Raw genomic sequence first — 16368 nt, forward strand, 5'->3', positions numbered from 1 at the left:
GTGAATAAAGACTAAGCTTAGCAAAATAAATGAAAGCATTGCCTCAACATTGCCTCAACAAATTTTGTCTTTTGCTCGTTTTGTACTATTTTTTAAAAAAATACCTGAGACGCTACCACAATTCTGAGCCAATATTTATTACCTGTGGCATAATGAAATATAGCTTAGTGACTGCACTGCAATTATTCAGTTTTGTAAAAGGACAAAATCAAACAAGTTGGCAAATGAGAGGCCCTTTTCATCATGAATAAGGTAGATTGTATCATAGAAGCTGAGAAACAACTTCCCAACACCACATTTTTATCAGCTTTCTTCAGAAAAGTGATAAAACGTTCCTTTATCAACAGAACTATGCAATCTGAGGAAATGATTTTCTAAAGACATACATGGAAATAAATACGCCATGAGTCAAGAACAGGCAATGTTTACTTCAAAGAATAAACAATTGAGGAAACCTGGACTATCATATTGTCTGAAGCATTGGAATTATTAAAATAGAAGTAGCAGGTTTCATGCATTTCATGCCCTTCTGCCACAACCACTTCCTGCAATATAAAACACATCATAAATGTCAGAAAATTGCATTCCATAGGCAATCTCCTTAACATTTTCCACAAACCTGACTTTCAAGCCATCAAGTACATATCACTGATGGCAAAACAGCACACTTTGCCACCAAATCGGGTAAGTATTCATCCATTACTCCTTTACATTGGAGAATATGTACCTGAAAAGTATGGGGGCAGCTATGGATATAGGCATGGATCCCAGAATGGCAACATCAGGCTGTTTTCTTACATCTTACTTCCTGAAGTCACTCCTTTACTTCAGATTCACTGATAATATATTTATCACCTGAACCTATGGAAAGGAATATCATCAAATTCCATCATGACATTAATAGCTTGCATTCCACTAGAAACTTCAGCCTAAACTTATGCACAGAACAAATTCACTCCCTTGACAACATTATAAAAGTAAACAAAGACCCATAACACACTGATATTTAGAAAACAATAGATTGTCATTCATACCTATATACATCCAGCATCTAACACTAGGAATAGCACTAAGACTTATATACTGCTTCATAGTGCTTTACAGCACTCTCTGAGTGGTTTACAAATGTTAATAAATTGTCCCCAATAATCTCTGCCCAAATTTTACCGATCCAGAGCACATAATCAAATCTATCATTTACAACCAGGTTTGACACTACAGCTAAATTTGTTCTTACCCATTTGACAGAGACGCCCATGTCACTACGTTATTTTGCTTTGTCACTTGAGCCTCTATTCTGAGTTATACTGTAGAAATGTTTTTCTTATCTGACAATGATTTACTGTGCATGCTTCTTAATACGTTTCATAATACGTCACACATTCTTATACTTTTCCTTCTGATCTTCGCTTGTCTACCGAAGGAGGTGGGCAACAATTGCTCTTGCCAGAATGTAAGAATTTAGATAATAAGGTTTTATTTTTATTTCATATTAAAGATGTTTTCATTAGAACATGTTCTCGGGTTTTGTTTATTTCTTATCAAGAGATATGCTTCTTGGAAGGGCTGGCGATCCGCACCTCAATCGAAGGTGGGGGGAAAATTCCCTCCCTTCACAACCCATTTGATGGACTTAAATAGGATATTCAGTAGACTGAACTACCAATCCAAAGAGATCAATAAACAAATTAGTAAAGAGAGAAGACTTAGAACAGATTTATTGAAAGATTATCCACAGAAACAGAACAAATAAACCAATGGCGGGTTTGAATTTATTTTACTACCGGTTCACATGATCCAGAGTGAACTGGCAGAAACCCACCTTTAAAATAAACACTACTGGTTGTCACCTACAGCTCATATCTGAAGTCACTCAAAAACATTATTAATAAGCTATAGCCAATACTGGACAGTGACACCACATTTTCTTGGGCATTGAATGGCATTCTTCCTCCACATCCATCTCAACAGCACTATCACAGGGCCCAACATGATTAGAAATGCCTTCATCTGCTTTTCATCCAATGAAATATATGCTTCGTCTGCCAGCAATGCCCTTCTGAATTCTGCATAGAAGAAGTGGAGAAAACTTTTGTGCAAAAGAAGTAATAGGCACATATTTAATATCATCACAGCATTTGTGCCTCCCAGGATACTACAGGATGGACTTTACGAGTGTCATTAAACAAACAATGGTTGTACCAACATATATCAAAAGGGTTCAGACAGCCTCAGAAGGTATCAAACACAGAATGGATTTTAATGCATTACAATGGTTGATTTATAAGAGACTTATAATCAATCTTGCATCTAAGGTGCATTTGCATAACCAACCTAGTTTCCATTCTTCCTTTCTCTCCCCCCCCCCCCCAGTTTAAAGCCCACATCACCCTAGCCACTCTAGGCCTCTGGTGAAATGAGCTGCAGCTCATGAAAGCATTTTAATTAAATTTGTTACTCAGAAAAAAATGCTACCCAAATTTTAGCCACTGTAGACTCACAGAGTTCTCCTCCTACAATGTCTATGCTGTCTCTATAAGATAGTTTTTGTTTGTTTGTTTTTAAATGCTGGGTTCAGTGCTACCTCTTTAAAGAATATGTTTTAAAATGCTTAAAGGGGTTTAAAGCTTCTAAATATTGAAGCTTTCCCCAAGATGTTTCCTTGGCAGCATATGTGTGGCTGGCACCAACTCCTCCTCTGTAATACAGATTATATATTTTATACTACTCTCAGTGAACTGGACACCAGTGAAATTATATTGTTTAGTTGTCACCATTTTCAAGAATCATTGGCCCAACAGGAATATGCTGGGATTTATTAACAGTCACTCTTATAATTTTCAAGTGGTTAATGACTTAAGAGAACAAAAATAGAGACGCCATTTGTGAATTGTGTTGGAACTCCAAACTCCACTTTGCCCTTCTGTTTTGGAAATTCTAAATTCAGATCTTTCATCTTTCCTGATAAAGCAGATGTTCTTACCTATCAAAGTTTCATTATGGAAAATTAGAATTCTATGCCTAACTTAATTTTTGGAAGCTACAGTCAAATCAGAGAGTCTCACAGGAAGGCAGTCATGATGATAATAATTTTGAAGAGAAACCTACATTTGGAATGGTTATTACAGCAGAGGTAAGAATATGAAGAAGAAAAAAATATCTGAGATTCCACCTTATGCTTTCTCAATGGTGAAAATATAATGTGTATAACCTGTGGGGTATTGAGATAAGATCTACAGGAGTGCTGCCATAAGCTTAGACACACAGTAGTTTTGACTTTTGGCCATTAAGTAATTATAAAGGAATCTTCCATGAATTGTTAATGGAAAGGATTTATGAGATCTACTATAATAGATTCTACTAAGGCTTTGGGACATGTACTATCATTATCTTCAATCGATGGCCTTAAAAAAAAACATTTTATGTGAGAAATTATCCAGAAGAACAACATTTATTTTTGAAAGTTGTGTACAAAGTAAGTAACAGTAATGCTAAAAGGAAAAAAAGCTTCTAAGTAGGAAACCTATTTTAAAGCTTATACTATAGAAGTGCATGATTTAAAAAGATTTTTACAAGCATAAAATACATACATGCTACACACTGCATCCAGAGTTCCCAACAGATCATGGAAGGGCACTTAATGATGCCTAAACTTGGTATGGTAGCTATTGATAGTCGCTTCTGGGTTGATTTCATTGTTCTAAGCCATAGGCAGATGGGGTAACCCTCTTGAAGAGTTTTGATGATTTCAGGTACAGTATGATCTAAATCCATTATGGGAGCTTAATCCTTGCCATCTTCAGATGCATCTGATCTGGATCAAGAGGGAAATTCTGCTAAGCTCTCAGAAAAGGTTTCAAGGTGGGAGCATAAAGGCTATAGGTGGAAGCAAGTTAGACTGGTCATAGCCCACTTCCAAAACCTGCACATTTGTATGAACTTCTTACTGTGGTATCTTTATGCTGAACCCTTGAATCTTTTAGTTTCAGATTTGCTTAAGCCTAACACCATTGCCTAGTTTCATTCCTGAGTTTGCTGAGCTTTGTATTGTCACTTGTTTTTGGTTCAGGTCCTGTATTTGCATATTTTGAGTACTCCAAAAGATGACTTGATTAAACCTTCATTCAACCCTGTATGATTCCCCCCCCCAGTTGACATAAATACATAAAATATTTATGTCTTTAGTTACTTTTGCACCTTTACTACAGTGGTGAAATGTAATTTTTTTGCCCACCAGTTCTGTGGGTGTGGCTTGGTGGTGGGGAAGGTCATGAGATTGGGAGGGTGTGGCCAACTTTTTTCACTTTTGAAGGATGGATCCTGTTTCAGGCTTTTTCAATGACTAGTATTGGGTGAGATGTGTGCTTTGAAGTATGCCTTTATTTACAACAGTTGAAAATGCTGTTCCTGTTCAGCAGCTGATTCATCATAATCCCAGTAATTATTTCAGTTTTGTCACAGTATGTGCCCCACTGAAATAGGACATGGCATTAAAAAAAAAGTTAGGAAAATAACATGCATGAGGTGAGGTGAGGTGAGGTTAGGGGAAGAGAAAAGTAGATAAAAATAAGTTGTGACTACATTCCACAGCAAAAGAAATAATATCCTTCAAGAAACTGAAATAAATATGAGGTCAAAATGCTTCCACGCATTTATATATATTTGCATATATATAAAACTTTATTGAGGCAGATCTTGTAGATACTCACCCAGAAGCACCTTTATGTACGCACACTTGTTAATCAGTCTCAGCTGATAACAAAGAAGCTAAAAGAGAAGAGTTGTTGATTACATCATTTTATGAATGACTTTTTAATCTATATTGATATTAAAGCAAAAAACCAACAAGGTTAACTCTTTCAATGAATCTTTGTCACTACGTAAAATACAAAATCTGTGCTCTGTTGATTATTTAACAGAGATGTTGGTGGATTATTCATAAAGATGTTGGGTGGTTCCCAGGATTAGTATGCTGTTGGTGGTAACATCTTATTCACATTTCATCCTTTTCAACATACCACGTGAATATCCCATTTAACTGCTATGGTTGCATGGTGTTAGTAATGCTGGTTTAATTCTCTTAATATTTGTTATCTTGTCATTAGTTGTTTGTTTATAATGTAGGTTTAAGGAGTGCATATTCTAAATGTTCATATTATAATTGTAGTTGACAGGCAGCATGTACAATCAATCAATCAATCAATCAATCAATCAGTGAAATAAATTTTCAGTAACTCAGGTAAAGAGCCAATGTTGTCCTGAAACATAGGACACTGATGATGAATATTTTGGAGAAGAAAGAAAAGAAAATATATTTGATAAACTGTTTATCCCTGGTTTCAAACTCAATTGGGGTTATTGTTAACAACTAGCTTTTCAATAACTGAACTGAAATTATTATAGAATTCAGAACAAGCATACTCTAGATAAGTAGCTTGTTTTCTTCCCTACTTATTTTTCCCATAGGCATGAAGTGGAAGTTTCTATTGATGTCAGGATTACTCCGTTTTATTTTCAAGTGAAATGAAAACGGCTTGAAAAACAAGAAAAAACCCATGAATGTTATGGCTGAATCAACACCATGTAACCTTGGTTAATTTGAGATCACTCTCTACAAACACTCTTGGAAAAGACATGTACACTTTCAGATTATAAACAAGTGTTTACACATATTCTTAGTCCTTATTTCTGTTTGAGTAATGATTCACATGCCTAATATGTAGTCAAGTAATGAGGTTTTATGGTTTGGAATTTTAGTTTGAGAGACTGTGATCCATTCCCTTTTTACATCTGTATGTTTATTTGCAATGACTTAGCTGTCAGAAGAAAATGAATGTGGAAAATACTAGTCTAAAAGCATTACAGCTTGTTTGCTTCATTTTATGGGAATTTTATTTTTTGCTAGTATCTTCCTCACAATTAATGTACATAGCCTCCCCTTTAAATTCTCAGGGTATTAATGTGATTGTTATATATTTAGAGATATTATAATTTAAAATACGGAAACAATTATTGCCATTTTCTTTCGCTTTGGAAGCTTTAGCACCAGAGGGCAGGACAAGAAACAATAGATGGAAATTAATCAAGGAGAAAAGCAATCTGGAATTAAGGAAAAACTTCCTAACAATTAACCAGTGCAACAGCTTGTCTTCAGAAGTTGTGGTGTTTCATCACTGGAGGTTTTTAAAGAAGAGACTGTATAGCCATTCTGTGAGCATGTGAGCCATCGCCCAGCTCAGCTTCACTGTGCATGCGTGTGCGCCTCCTGCCAGCCACCTGATTTTTGGGTCTCTGCCACATATGCAGGAGACGTGCACACATGTGGGGGAGGGGGTGGAGGATCCCGTGTGCATGTGGGGGGCAGGTGGGGGAGCATGGGGAGGGTGCAGTGTCCCCAAGGTTCATTTTGGGCCTAGTAGGCCTCTCCATGGCCTGTTTTTGGTCCCAGGAGGCCTGCTAGGCCCAAAATGAGGTGCAGGGAGTCATGCACATGTACATGGGAGCATGGTGTTGGTTACTATCTTCAAAGCGCTCCATGGCATGGGACCTAGTTACCTGCAGGACCGCATCTCACCTCACACATCTCTACGACCTATCCGCTCTCACAGGGAGGGACTCCTCCAGGTGCCATCCGCCAAGCAGTGCCAGCGGGTGACGCCTAGGAGTAGAGCCTTCTCTGTGATGGGCCCAACCCTCTGGAATGACCTTCCCCCCGATATTAGAACTACTAACGACTTCCGCTCCTTCCGACAGAAGCTCAAGACCCACCTGTTCCAATTAGCTGGCTTAGCCGATTTATAGTTCCATCTTCCACCTCCTGGCAAACATTTTATTGGGGAATTTTTAAAGGGAATTTTAATTTTATTTGTATTTTAACTAAATATTGTACAGTATATTTTCTACCTCCTCCGTCTACGTCTATGTCTATGTCTATGTATTTGTATATGGTTTTAATAATGACTGTACACCGCCCCGAGTCCTGCTTAGGAAAGGGTGCGGTCTAGAAATAAAAGCTTATTATTATTATTATTATTATTATTATTATTATTATTATTATTATTATTATTATTATTATTATTGGAGGGTTGCATGTATGCAGAGGGGAAGGGAGCCATGCAAGCATGTGCAGGGGGTGGGGCACATTGCATTATGGGTGTGGGCACACTTGTGCGTGCACATGCATTCTTTCGGCATGTGAGGAGAAAAAGGTTAGCCATCACCGGTATAGAATCTCCTGCTTGAGCTGGGAGCTGGACTAGAAGACCTCCAGTTCTATTTTGATTGATTCTGATTGATTGATGTACACATTAATTGCTTATTTTAAAGTTGCTTTAGGCATACTGAAAAAATATTTTTTTCATTTCAATTTTCTTATACATGTTGACAGGAAGAAAAGAAGTATTCACTGCAAATATCTCCAAAACTATGAGCAACAAATCTGACCACCAAATAAAGCTGGAAAAAATAATATGTGGCACTTCATTTTAATTAAAAACATGAAGACAAAAAAAATTGTAGCTGACGATGGCATCCACAAAATCAAGTTCCAATGAAAAGCCAGATTTGTTCATTTTAAAATATGGCTGGGGCAAAACTAAAATATGTTTACCATGGATCAAAGACAATTCTTTTTGTCACTACAACATATTTTCATTATTCTTCTAAGAAAGGAAATAGTAACAATTTGTCAAAGTTCATTCCACACATTATTTTCTGCAATGGTTTTTTTTTGCCTCTTTTCTTATTAAAAAGGGACACTTTCACTCATATTTGCTTCAGAAGTTTAATCACCATAATTATTACTTCAACTCAATGTGCATTTGCAAAATAACTGTTGATAAGAAGGGCAAATGTCAATCACGTGTCACAACTTGAGTCATCTGTAAAGCAGAATAGCAACACATTTCTCTTTGTTTCTCTGTAAAACTGGACAGTAATAGTCCAAAGATGTCCATCAAAAAAACAAAACACAAAACAAAACAAAAGAAGCAGAGTGAACAGGCTGGGATGCATGTTATTTAGGACCAATCTGTTAAATTTGGTTGCCCCTATGTGAGTATGGGCCATTTACTATTCTCAAGGGCAGCAATGCCCAATATTATCCTCTACCGTGAAGGCAAACTCTGCCATGTTTTTCTACATGTTCAAGTCAACAAGAGTGTTTTTTGTCCTGTGCCAGCACAAGCACTGCTATTTGGTTTACCCACTTTGCTTCATTCATATTTCACAAACATTTCCACTCCAGTTGGCTGCTAGGCACTGTAGCAGAAACATGTATATCTCTCTAGCCATTGGTCACTGCTGTTCGGGGTCATTTTGCAGGCCATAAGTTTGATCAGTTTTTATCATCTAATTTATTTTTTGCTTCATTTTACTGATGGATAAGTGAAATGCTTGACCTTTTAAAAGATTTTCTTCATCCAGCTTTTATTATTTTTATAAATAACTCAAGATAATGAACATATCTCCCTTCTCCTCCTCCTCCCATTTTCTCTCAAACAACAATCCTATGGGATGAGTTGGGCTAAGAGTGACCAGTTGGCTTTCATGCCTAAATTCATGATTTTACAAGTTTATTACCAATGGAACTGTTCACTTTTATTTTTTACATTTTGCTGATGAAATGGCGAAACACAGACTTTTTAATTTGAACCTTTCTTCTTTTTCTAGGCTAAACGACAAAACAAATGGTAATTTTTTTTCTTTTTATTGGTTTGCTGGTAGATTCAGCAAATAGAACAGGGGCGAGCAACTATGACTTCGTTATAACTTATAGATTCCAACTCCCAGAATTTTTGAATTACTCATTCTGGCCGAAGAATTTTGTTGTTAAAGTCCACAGCTTATAAAGGGGCCATATTTGTCTACCCCTGAAATGGATGAATGCTCTAACAGAACCATGGTTCATGACCAAAGCAAAAGAAAGAATTGAAATCCACAAAGGGGAATCCTTAAGCAAGAAAATTTTTCAGGTGATTTATGTAGAAGACTATCTCGAGGGAAGAAAAATCTCAATGTCAATCACCCCTGAAATGTGAATTATATATGTACTTGAGAGGAGTTGTCAATTCTTAGTCTTCATCTATTTATTGTCAGCATAGGCCAATGCCAAGTAAAATAACCTACCTATCATAAATCATCATAAATGAGATTCAGTAGTGCCTAGTGTTCTTGTTTCTCGGCCAATGAATTTAATTAATTTAATGTCAAATGGACAATGGAGTAATTGCTCATTTTATACAATAATTTCTGGTAATTTCAGCTAGACCAAAAGAGAGCTTGGAAGTTACTAGTAGACTAATCAATGCACTCTTGTAGAACAGAGTTGGGTCTGCCAATACAGTTCAAAGTGTTGCTGATCTTTGAATAACTTAAGGACTTGAGGTTAAAGAATTAAAAAAAGAAAGAAATGCCTCTCATGTGGCTCAGCATCATAAGCCTTCCTCTGGGCAAATTGGCCCACATGTTAGTAGCTGCAAAAGGAGAAAGTCTTAGTGATCGGATCCCATTGATGGAATGCCCGACCAGGGAGGTATATTGTACATGTCACCAATATTGCTGTAATTTTAAGCCACTTTTATTTTTCTTAAATTTTAGAATTTATTAGTAAGGATTATATTATAAATGTTCATACATTTGGTGTTACGGCATGTCTGAATATATTCTTGTGTTCTCTTTTCATTTCCTTTTCAAAACTTTGTTTTCTTTTAACAGCTTTTTAATCTACCCAGAGTTGCCTCTTTTAGGGTAGATAAAACATGTAACCAACCAAAGGGCATAACTGTGACAGGAATTGTGCTACATGCTAGCTGACTGAAGTTAAAAATACCTTCCAGTGAGGTCATTTGTCTCTGCATGGTGTATTTACTATTTTCAAGTCTCAACTGCATCTGAGAATATAATCATTGCAAATGGTTTCAGTAAGCATACCCAGAGAGCTAACGCAATGCCCATGTGCTCTTTGGCAGGACTTTTTCATCCTAAATCAAGGTAACAGAGTGGTGTTGAGACAGAATGGGGTTTATTGAAGTACAACAAATTGCTAGATTATACAAAGATGCCTGAAGGACAGCCTGAGAATTTATCTTTGGGGCAGTCTTTGAGATGATTTTTTTAAAAAATTTGGAAAATAAAATTAATTGCTCTCTTTTGCAATGCATCTCTTAGCTTTCCCTACTTCAAATCTCCTTTTTCCATCCTTTTATGAAAAGGCAGCTGTGATCAGCACTATAGTCATTGTACAGTCTCACCTGGGCCATCTAACTGTTTCATACCTGACCTATCTGCATTACAAAGAAATCTCTAGAGAACTGACTCCTCGCTATGAAGTAAAGAAAATTGTCAAAAATTGTCTGCTCTCTCTATCCCACCACACTTTTTTAGAAGGCAAATATACTGGCTAAAAGCTACGATATGTGACTGAGCAAAAGCAGTGCGGTATGGCAGGAATCTGATCACATAACTTTGATGCTTAAAAATGAAAAAGAAAAAAGAAATACAGTTTGTGATTCCTTGTACTGGCATATGCTTGCATGGATGGCATGAGAAGGATGGAGTAACTGATCTTGTCATTTGGTCTAGCAATTTAGTGTCCCATTGGTGCACTGCTTGTGCCTCTTACTGAGTTCAAGAGGACATAAGAATGGAGTCTCTCATATTTTGCAACTTACAGTATGAATTCAAAGCAGTGGTGGGTTTCAATTTATTTTGCTACTAGTTCGCTCACTTGCTCGCACTTGTGACACTTCTGCGCATGCACAGAAGCATCCAGGTGGGTGGACGGAGCGTTCCCCCGTGACCACTACCGGTTCACCCGATCTGGTGCGTACTGGCACAAATCCACCTCTGGTTCAAAGACCCAGGATATATGTCAGTGGTCTGATTTCTTATTTTACTGTTCCTGAATGATAAATTAATGTACAATGTGTCTTTAACAATCTACATTTAGACAAATTTCTTTGTGAACACAGTTGTGACTGTCAACCGTGAAACAGCACAGTTGAGTCACGCCAAGGAGAATATTGCCAGGCAAGATATTTGTTGCTTGTTAACTTCCTAAGTGACATCCCATTACAATTTTGTATTTGCAAATAATTGGAAAACGTGTTTCTTGTGGTTTAATTCTACATATGCAGAAAGGCTCACTTTAAGTTGTAACTCATTTCTGATTGCCCAAAATGGAAACTGTAACCATGTCTCCATTTGGAATGAATTTCACCTAGCACTCAAGAGATGGAATGTACTGCTGCCCTGATTTAAGTCCTAGGGTTCTACAAAACAACCATTTTTGACATAGGTGTTTTATCAGAAAACCTGAGTCTTGCATTTCTTTATACATGAATGATTCTTTCTGTGAACTCAGTGCAAACTAATAATAAAGTAAAGCCAAGCTTCAAATGCAGTTTCTGAACTGCTAGTTTAATTTATTTACAGTGAAAAGGGTTTAAAATTGAGAGACCTAATATTTTCTGGAATATAAGTTAAAGTTTTTATCATGAAATATAGAAAATTGAACTTTGTATAAAAACTGTCATAGGATATGCAAACAACTAAGAAAATGAGCATTTTTTTCCAGAAGCTGTACACTTTTTATATTGTTGGAAATTTCTCAAAGAGGTGTTACAAACTTTCAGCCATCAAAAATATTTTCTTAGAAAGAAAGTCCAGTTCAGTTGGATTACTTGCCAATGTATGTATGTATGTATGTATGTATGTATGTATGTATGTATGTATGTATCTGTTACAGTTTTAGATCATGGCTATTAATGCAGATTCTCTCCCTCCCTCTCTCTCTCTCCCTCCCTCCCTCCCTCTCCTTCTCCCCCCCCTCTCTCACACAAATCTAACCTGTTTACCGGCATAGTGGGTTACAGTCATTTTTTCAAAGTCCTCAGATTTGCACTACATGAAGAGTAAACTTTTACAAATCTCTCGCTCCCTTTTAGGGGTTAAATTTCAATGGAGGGAAATCTACACTGGAATGGTTATGGTGGTCTGAACAAATCCAGCCCACCACCAGTGGTGGGTTGCAAATATTTTTACTATCGGTTCGGGCTTGTTCCTGTGTGTGCTTGTGTGCTTGCGCAACACTTCTGCACATGCGCAGAAGCGTCAAGGCGGGCTGTAGCGGCGGTGGGAGGCCCTGCCCAACTGAACCAGTCTGAACCGGGAGCAATCCACCACTGCCTACCCCCTCCAGAAGGTTCATTAGAACAATGCAGTAAAGGCTTTATAGTTTGGTGTCATAATTATAGCAGAGAAGCTGCATAATCTTTGTAATTCTCTTGGCAAATGCTGGCAGACATGGTTAATTCCTTGGTCAGTGAATAGAGTCTTTGCATATGACCTTAACTTAAAACTAAAGTGGTTGGTTTAAAATACCGAGGAATGTGAAAAGGGAAAAGAAGCTGAGAATCTCTGTGGAGGAAATTTTAAATGACAGGCTGGTTGAAAGAAAAGAAGAAAAAAATGTTATGCATGAAAAAAGCAGGACCTCGGCGAATATTCTGCAGCTGCTGTGCCAACCCATGTCCTGAATTCACCTTTTTAATTGGCAAGTGCCTTTGCCACAATATTACATCATATCCAGATTTATCAACCGAAGCACACTATGTATAAACTGTTGCAGTATAATGCAATTATAGTTTTGGATTATATCGGGTTGTTTTAATTTATCTTTGTGTCAACTCGGACTGTAATAAAGATTATGTATTGGGGTATATGTGAATGTATATATGCACTTCTGAACATCTTTTCTTGAAAACAATCAGCTATTTTGAAATCATGGAGAATTTTTATTAAATAACAAGGATGATTCCCCTTGTAATTTCACAAAATATATGGTAATGCAAGTCTACATAAAATATAAGAATAAAGCACTACCGCCCTTTCTAACATAGGTAATTATTCTGGGGTACTTCTCATTGTTTATTTGAAGAAGCATAACTATTATTTTCATTACACTCCTACAATTTTTCTTTGTGTAAAGTTGAAGTTTGATTGCTAGAATGCCACTCAGTAGTTGTCTTCTTCTTGGTTTTAGTACTGCTCTGGGATCAATACCCTATAGGAATTAGACCTAATGATCTGGGAAGAATCTCACCATTTTTTCTGGGTCTAGGACAACTCGGTGCAGCCAACTTAGTGTGGACAACTTTCCATGGCCAACTTACTATGGCAACTCACAACAACTTGTCATGACCAACTACTGCAGGAAAACTCATGAGTTATGCTAAAGCAATGCCAGAATAGAATTATTAAAGAAAGGGTGCAAAAGGAGGGACAAAATGAAATACGAATGACACAAAATAAAATATTTTTTAATTATTTTAAATGTTTAAACTGAATTGTTGAATTTGTCCTGCAGCAAGTTGGCCATGGCAAGTTGGCTGCATTCAGTTAACCACACCAGGTTATCCATTCCGATTTTTGCTCCAGTTGAAAGTTGTTGACACAAGACTCATTCCTTCTACAATCAGGTAACTTTCAAGAAACTTTAGTGTCAAATATAGTAGATGTTTAGATGGCTTCACTAGAAGAATTATTCCAGCATGTCTTCTCTCAAATGGTTATTTCCCCTAAAGTTTTACAATGAATGCAGTTGTGTGCTTTCATGATGCTTCATACAGTCTCTCCTCTAGTCCTTTATGCTTCATTATGTTTCAAAGAGGAGAAAAAGTATGGGACATAATTCAATGATCTTAAAGTCTGGGTGCTTTATAATGCAGTATTCAAACATGATGAATTCATTAAATAGATGATTAATGCTGCTGATCGGAATAAATTCATTTGCACTTCACGTGGAGGTCATGTGTATCTTCTTATAACACATTGCAGAATTTTGCATTAGTTAATGAACACTTTGAAATAATTGGATTTGAAGGACTGGATCTTAATGCATCACAAATAATCACCTCAAATAAGACTGTAAGTAACAGAAACAGAACCTAAGGCCAAATTATTCTTAGTTTTTGAATGCTAGTAATAAGTTTTTTTAGTGTAATCGCTGAAGTGTGTTTTCTTCCCTTCCCCATCATCTTTTTTCCTAAAAATGAACACTCTGTAACTAGATAGTCAACATAATTGAAAGAATTATACCCTTACCAATAATTAAATGATATTAACATTTTCTACACTGAGCACAACGTTAGTGTAAGACACTTCAGTATGCATCTGTGAGCTGAATAGTGATTTACAAAACTGGATGAGTAGCAATTTGGAAATTCCAGAAATCAGGAATTAAATATTCAAATAGAGTAGTGGTTGATTAAATTGTCCTGTCATGCAAGCCTTGCAAAATTATGCATTTTTTTTAAAGCTGGGTTTTTTTTTTTTTTGAATACCTAAATTTTTTCATTTAGGACTAGGTGGTTATTTATTCCAATATTTGAGGTGGTAGCATAAAGAAGAGGAGTCATATTTTCCAAAGTAGCAGAAGGCAAGACAAGAAACAATGGAACAATGGAAACTAATCAAAGAAAGAAGTAACCTAGAACTAAGGAGAAATTTTTTAACAGAACAAATGACCAATAGAATGGCTTGCCTTCAGAAATTGTGGGTGCTTCATCAATGGAGGCTTTTTAGAAGAGATTGCACAGCCATTTGTATGAAATAGAATAGGGTCTCTTCTTGAGCAAGGGGTTAGACTAGAAGACCTGCAAGGCCCCTTCCAACTCTATTATTCTGCAAATTCTATACTTCTGGCTTTGATAACAGCATGTTCCTTCTATCTGAGTAGGTAGACTATTTTGCCGAAATTGCACTTCAACAATTACTTTGGCTGTCTGTCCACAATGCCCGATTCACCTTTGTGGAGAATGAAGCATCAATCTGATGATCTCCTCTCTTGGAGAAGGTCTGTACGAAGACCTCCCCCAAGGTCTTCTTCAAGTCTTCTGCCAACTGTCTATTTTTGTACAGAACATCAAACAAAATATTATTAGAATCTGTTCAGATAATTCATTGAATTCTGAAGCAAAAATGTATGATTAAGCAAAGATGAACACCTTGGTTGTAATATTATAGAAAGGTCACTCTAGAAAAAAAGAGAGTTTTGAGATGTTTGAATATTTAAATGATGCAGGAATGACAGGGAGGGGAGAGACCCAGTGGTGGGATTCACTTACCTTCGCTACCAGTTCGCAAATGTGAGCGTGCTCGCCAGGGCCGGATTTAGATGAAAAGAGGCCCTAGGCTATTCCACTTATGGGGCCCTTTCACTTCCCATTTTTAAGTTTGTAAATTACATGAGAGATAATAAAATACATCATTACTGTGATATATATCAATATATTAAATGAAACATGTTGTAATTGGTACTAACCTTTATAAAAAATGTGGCACGGATAATAAATAAAAATAAAAGCCCCCTCTTGATCTTGAGGCCTTAGGCTGAAGCCTAGTTAGCCTATAGGAAAATCCGGCCCTGGTGCTCGCATTCGCAGAAGGTCACTTACTACATCAGGTGGTTGGGTGGAGCCTCCAGCAACCGCCGCTACCGGTTTGTCTGAACCAGTAAGAACTGGCTGAAATCCACCTCTGAAAAGACTCTCACAAGAGCTCACATATACAGATGTCAAATAGGTGCAGAAGAGTTTAGATTGCCATGGCAACATGAGTGGCAACTTTAAAAAACAGGACCATTGTTATATTGTGTGCTTTGTTTTGGGTACAAAAAGGAGTAACTGCTAGATGATGGTAATGATAATGATGATGTTGGTGTATTTTGTATGCCAGTCTTCCTCCCACACTTGCAGAATTCAACAGAAAAAATATAAAAAAATTTAAATGTCTGCTGCAACTAGCATAGCATTGCTGTCACAAAAACAATCTAATTGTCAGGGTTCCAAATAGCATCCAAAATTAAATCAGAGTTTATGGCAAAGCATTCCTCAAAGTTCCAATTTATTAAGAGAACCATGTTGGCACATCTGGGAAAACCCGAATCTGAAAGCTTTCCAGTTTCCCCCACCCAATTAAAAGTTCAAGATCTTGCCCCCACACCCACAAGTTCATCACATGGTCCAATATTCCATTATCATTCTGGTAGTTCCACCTATCCAGTTCTGGTCAGGTGCAGAAGTGCAAAGCAAAGGATGACCTTGACTTTCTAGAAAGCATTTTGTTATGGCTACATAGTATCTAACTCCATACAATCCCTCCTCCCATTTTCCCACAATAGAAAATGCATAGTAGAATAAGAGAAAGTGTGGCAGGTCAAAGATACAGAAGAAAAGATGGCTGCAGGCTTGACAGACAGCCTCCCCTCAGAAGAAAAGTGTATCCTGTAAAGAGAATAATGTAGGGGGCTAACACTAGTAACATATTTTAAAATAATAAATAGATAAATAATTTTCAATAATAATTTTA

Source organism: Natrix helvetica (genome assembly GCF_964273705.1).
Source record: "Natrix helvetica genome assembly, chromosome: 2".
Lineage (NCBI taxonomy): Eukaryota > Metazoa > Chordata > Lepidosauria > Squamata > Natricidae > Natrix > Natrix helvetica.